We start from the raw sequence: 6,360 nt of genomic DNA, 5'->3' as shown, positions 1-6,360 counted from the left end.
AAGCACGTACACCCTTCATGTTTATTTAAAGCTTCATAAACAATGACAATTTCAGGTGCGAACCGGTTTTTGGAGGTCTCCAATTGATAGATTATGCAATACAGGCTTCGAGATTCCAAACAACATATGAATATTCTATCAGCATACTTGTCAAACTGCGCATTTACACCTTTATATCAAGTTGACATTTTATATATGCCGAATAAAGGCAGATAGCTTATTCATGACTCATTCTCCCCCGTTCTCAAACTCTCTCTCTCTCTCTCTCTCTCTCTCTCTCTCTCTCTCTCTCTCTGTGTGTGTGTGTGTGTATACGTGTGTGTGTGTGTCTTGTTTGTCATAGATTTAGAACTCTATAACATCCCGATATAATACAATTTAGAAGCTATCTGCCACATGTCATTTAATATCTGAAGTAAATTCTCCCTCTTTCTTTCATTCTTTCTCTCTCTCTCTCTCTCTCTCTCTCTCCCCATCTCTCTCGCGCTCTCTCTCTCCCTCCCTCTCTCTCTCTCTCTCCCTCTCTCTCTCTCTCTCTCTCTCTCTCTCTCTCTCTCTATTTGTCTATAAAATGACGGGGTAAAAAGTTTATCGAAAGGTGTATTTAAAGCTTAAATGATGGAATAATTATGAAATTTTAAATTATTTTTTGTATCGTTACTCACCTGTTTTGCTGACCAAATTGTACTCACGTAGAATAGCTATGTGTAACCTTTAAACGTTTATAGTCAGTATTTAGAGGGACTTCAAGAAAAACTTATCAGCGAACTAATGGTCCCCAAAACAATAACGATGAATTAAAATTTTAAAAAGAGAGAAAGGGAGGGAGAGAGAGAGGGAGGGAGGGAGAGAAAGAGAGAGATAGAGAGAGAGAGAGAGAGAGAGAGAGAGAGAGGGGGGGGGGACATCCTCCCACATATGTATTTCGGCATCGTGATTGGATAAATGGGTCTGTAAAGTATACTTTGAAATTACTTGGCGAGAGACTAGCGTCTTGCATAAAACAAAAGTAAGTGGTGTCAGTGCATGATAGAATCAGTGTGAAGGTGAAAATTTTTAATTAAATGTTTTTCATTTTCTGAAAGAATATGCTCCCCAGAGCATTTCAATCTTTATTTGAAGTAAATCGGGTGATTTTTCATGAAGTTATGGTCAGATGTATGGGAAAAATATCCAGCAACTTCTCTCAAATTTCATACTTTTTAACTTGATTAACTGTAAAAAATGTTTAGAAGTGAAATTAAGCCTTGATATTTCCCGAAGATGTACAAAAAGGGTTGATTAAATTAGGTATGATAAGTTTGATAAAAATTGACTTTCTAACTAAACTTGGAAATATCTCAGTTCAAATCTTTACACCATCCGACTGATTATCTCATTCACTGTAACTGATAAATATAATACACACGACTGGGGAGGAGGGTCGTACTCATCTAAAAGAATACCTTCAAAATTTCTATTTTGTTGTAAGATTGCCTTCACTGAGAACTATAACACCCTGTAAATATGTATACATAAATAGATTTTTGTACGAATATAATATCTTTCAAATCGCAGGTAATAAGAATCATCCTCAAGTTTCGTGTTGCTGGTGGTAGAAATGAATTAAAATATCTTTGTCTTCTGGTTATTATGTGTATTTTTATGACGCTCCTCTGGCTTATTGTAATTTCATTGTACAGAGGGTAGGAATTTTGTTAAGCTAAACATTATCAATATTTTAGTAGAATTTTCTAAATTGTTATATTCATCAGTTTAACATTCGATTAGCGTGCTAATTCTATTAATTTTTATTTGTTCACATTGTCAACCCCAAGCAGCTACACAGGAACAAAACAAATTTGAAATACAGGATTTATAAAACAAATATAAAATTGCTTTGCCAATTTTACGGAGTCTCTTAATCATGAATAATCTTGTCTTTATCTTATTTAGTACTTTGCATGAATAAGTTGTCCAGTCTAATCTTTCGTTGACAGTTACACTCCCCTACCCTCTCCACGTTGTCGTTTTTAATCATTATAATTTCTTGTATGTCAACAACTGTCATAAAACCAAATACGAGTATAATCTCCTTTTTTTTGTTTTCATTCAGTTCTAAATATGGTGAGAAAATACCCTCCTACCACATACGTATTTGTCACCGTCATTCGATAGCTAGGTCTGTTCGATTAAGCGGAAGGTATTTTGCGATAGACTCGCGTCCTGTTCAATGGATAGTAAGCAATTGCAATTGACTGTTTCAGATCTAAAATTCAAGATAGTCTGCTGATCCATGGGCTTGATAGGTCCAAATGAATACGAAAACCGAAAAACACTACAACTGTGAAAACAATAACAATCGCTTTATTGCCGTAAAACTTATTCATTAAAAATGTATTGCTCTAATTAAAGAATAGAAACATCGTATACAAGGCTGTTTAATCAAACCCACTCTAATTGGGTTCGGTTATCATATTATATCATGTACATGTCAGGTTTATTTATCGATATCGACTCGCTCTCTCTCTCTCTCTCTCTCTCTCTCTCTCTCTCTCTCTCTCTCTCTATCTATCTATCTATCTATCTATCTATCTATCTCTCTCTGTGTGTCTCTCTCTCTCTCTCTCGCTCTCTCTATCTATCTATCTATCTATCTGTGTGTGTGTGTCTCTCTCTCTCTCTCTCTCTGTCTCTCTCTCTCTCTCTATCTATCTATCTATCTATCTATCTATCTATCTATCTATATATATATATTATATATATATATATATATCCATCTATAATATATCTTTCTACCTATCATCTATCTATCTATATATCAATCAATCTGTCTAACTATCTCGTGTAACGATGTGAAAGATGTCTCGGAATTTGCATTTAAAGCTAAAATTAAATGATAATTGTTATTTTATTATTATTACATACTTGTCATTCTGACCAGACGAATCGTACTCACGCAAAAATAGTTATGTGCAACCTTTAATGTTTATAATCTGTAGTTGTATGGACTTCATTAGAAACTAATCACCAATTTGACGGACTCAAAACAATAATATTGAAGGGAGAGAGAGAGAGAGAGAGAGAGAGAGAGAGAGAGAGAGAAAGAGAGAGAGAGAGAGAGAGTTTGTGTGGCTATTTGGTCTAGTGTTAAGACACAGGCTTTTGGATCGGAAGGTCCTGGGTTCGAGACTCGCTAAGTTGAGTCCTTGAAAAAGGCTTTTTATTCACATTCTCTCACCGTACTCAGGTGTCATGTCTCGTTCTATATGTTACGTGTTGCTGTTGGTCAGGACCCTATTGTAAAGCGATTTGAGCATGTTTAGTGGATATTTCGCTATAGAAATGCTCTATTTTTTTTAATTGTGCATCTCCCTCCTCTCCCCCACAAATGTATTTTGGCGCCATGATTGGATAACTGGATATGTTAGATATTACGGAAAGTATTTTGCAATAGACTTGTATCTTGTCCAGATATAGTAAGCAATTATACTACGTTAAAAAAGTGCACATCTATTCTACCTACTAAATGAATGATACCCACGCAAAAAGAAAAAAAATCATTTTATATTTCTAGTTTGTCGTGAGAGACAATGAGAAATAATCATCAAACTGGCGATCTAAAAAAATGACAATGGGAGAGAGAGATAAGATAAGATCAAATATAGATAGTATGCGCTTGGCTAAGAAGCTCATAACATTGCCATCCGGAAGTATAACGGACCAACACAGAAAACTGTGTGTATCCATGAACGTATATAGTCAGAATAATACAGTTCAATGAGCATTGCTCATAAACGCGGATGGCAAAAAACAATAACAAAGACAAGAATGACGTCATCTTCGAACTATCTATACTTTATTGATCCTGAGTGTTATTTATGATAGGCTATGTGTGACACACCATTCAGTTAATATGTAATTTTTAGCGCCGCCATTGGATGTGTTAAAACGAACGAAAGCACTTTGTTTTAGACGAGAGTCCTGTCCAATAATAGTAAGCGGTCTCGAAACAATTACAAATGACAGAGAGAGAGAGAGAGAGAGAGAGAGAGAGAGAGAGAGAGAGAGGTCGGGAAATAGAGAGAGAGAAGAAGAGAGAGAGAAGAGAGAGAGAGAGAGAGAGAGAGAGAGAGAGAGAAGAGATAGAGAGTACAAAAAGATAAATCACCACAATGCATAAATATACACATAATATGTTGTTTTTTGTTAGTTTTTTTTTTGTTTTTTTTTTTTTGGGTTGTTTTTTTTTGGTTTTGTTTTTTTATTTCGCCGTGATTGGATAGCTGGGTCTTTTAGATCAAGCAGAAAGTGCTTTGTGATAGACTAGCGTCCTGTCCAAAGGATACTCTTTTAAACTGTTAATAATAATAATAATAATAATAATAATAATAATAATAATAATAATAATAATAATAATAATAATAATAATAATAATAATAATAATAATAATAATAATTAAGGAAACCCCACTACGCACAAAGATTCAGATGTTTTTGGGCGCCATAATTCGATAGCCGGGTCTTTTATATCAAGTAGAAAGTACTTTGCGATAGACTGGCGTCCTGTCCGTAGGACACTATCTGCAACCTTTAACGTTTGTAATTTGTAGTTAGAAGGACTTCAATGAATACTTATCATCAAATTGGCGGTCGAGAAAAAATAACAATCGTTTTATTACCAAAAACTCATTAATACAATATCTATTGCCTTTTAATAAAATACACATCTGTCCTGATGTTCAAATGAAGAGATATATCATTCTTTCACATATGTTGTTGGCGCCTTGATTGGATAACTGCATTATATTTAGTGAAAAGTACTTTCCAATAAACCACCGTCCTGTCCAAAGGATAGTAATCAATTTTCATTCTCTGTTTCATGACCTGAAATCGGCGGTATACTGAGGCTCTATGGCCCTTATGGTTCGAAACCACTATATTTAATTAAATGCACACCAGTCCTGCGGCCCAGATGAATGTATTACCGAAAAAAGAATATGTATCACCTTTAACGTTTATAGTTTGTAGTATGAGAGACTTAACTGAGATATAACAACCAAACTGGCGGTCCTTTAAATATAAAGAATGAGCGTGTGTTTAAAATCATTCAGTTCATGAACCATAGAGCATGTAACAGATTATTGAAATTGATAACTATCCTTTGGAGATGACGCTAGACTATCGCAAAGCAATTTCTGCTTGATCTAACAGACCTAGCTATCTAATCACGGAGCCAAAAAACATATTATGTGTCTGTGTGTGTGAAAGGGGAATTCTCTCTCTCTCTCTCTCTCTCTCTCTCTCTCTCTCTCTCTCTCTCTCTCTCTCTCTCTCTTTTTTTTTTTTTTTTTTTTTTTCCATTTTCCCTTTCTTTCACATTGTTATAGTTTCAGAACCAACAGTTCGGTAATTTATTCGCAATGAAGTCCCTCTTTCTACATAAAATAAACGCTAAAGATTGCACTTAGTTATTTTTGGCGTGAGTTGGATTTATTTGACCAGCAGGACAGAAGTGTATTCGATCAAATGACAAGAGATATTGAATTAATGAGTTTTCGGCAATAACGTGATTGTTGATTTTCTAGTTGGGTGATTAATATTCACTAAAGTCCCCTTAATATAAACGTTACAGGTTACAAATAGTATGCTTTGGACAGGACGGTATTATATCTCAACGTACTTTCTGCTTGATCTGAAAGACCCAGCTATCGAATCATGGCGCAAAACGAACATGTTTGTTTGTGTGTAAGGGATTTGTTCTCTCTCTCTCTCTCTCTCTCTCTCTCTCTCTCTCTCTCTCTCTCTCTCTCTAGATCTCTCTCTAGATCTCTCTCGCTTATTGTTATTATTTCGTCACCACCATTTCGAAGATTAGTTCTCACTGAAGTCCCTCTTACTATAAAGTTTGAACGCTAAAGGTTTTCATAAAGTTGTCTTATTTTTTTCGAGAGTACAATCATCTTGGTAACATGTCGGGTGTGTATTTTATTTAACGTAGTCCTTTAGTGCTATTAGGGCCATAGAGCCGCAGTATAACGCGGTTTTTAGGGCGTAAAACAGATAATGAAAATTGTTTACTCTCTTTTGGAAAGTACTCTGGTCTATAAGAAAGTACTTTCGGCTATATTCTGAAACTTTAAACTATTAATAATAGTATTTATTCCACCCCTCTCATCGGAAAACCCTATCTTCTTAGTAAATACGTAATCGTTGAATAATGCTTTGAATGCGTTGAATCTTCTTCTTTCAGCTTATTTTGCAGTGTCGCCATAATGAATGCCACATCTCCATGCATCTTGGTTCAGAGCATCATCTCCCTCCAAGCCCAATTCCTTCATATCATCGTTTACCTTTTCCCACCATCTAGTCTTTGGGCGTC

The sequence above is a fragment of the Berghia stephanieae genome, chromosome 1, assembly GCF_034508935.2.
Source record: "Berghia stephanieae isolate SIO BIC M18660-M18661 chromosome 1, UCSD_Bste_1.3, whole genome shotgun sequence".
NCBI classification, from domain to species: domain Eukaryota; kingdom Metazoa; phylum Mollusca; class Gastropoda; order Nudibranchia; family Aeolidiidae; genus Berghia; species Berghia stephanieae.
The sequence above is the reverse complement of the archived record's forward strand: the minus strand, read 5'-3'. Positions refer to the sequence as shown.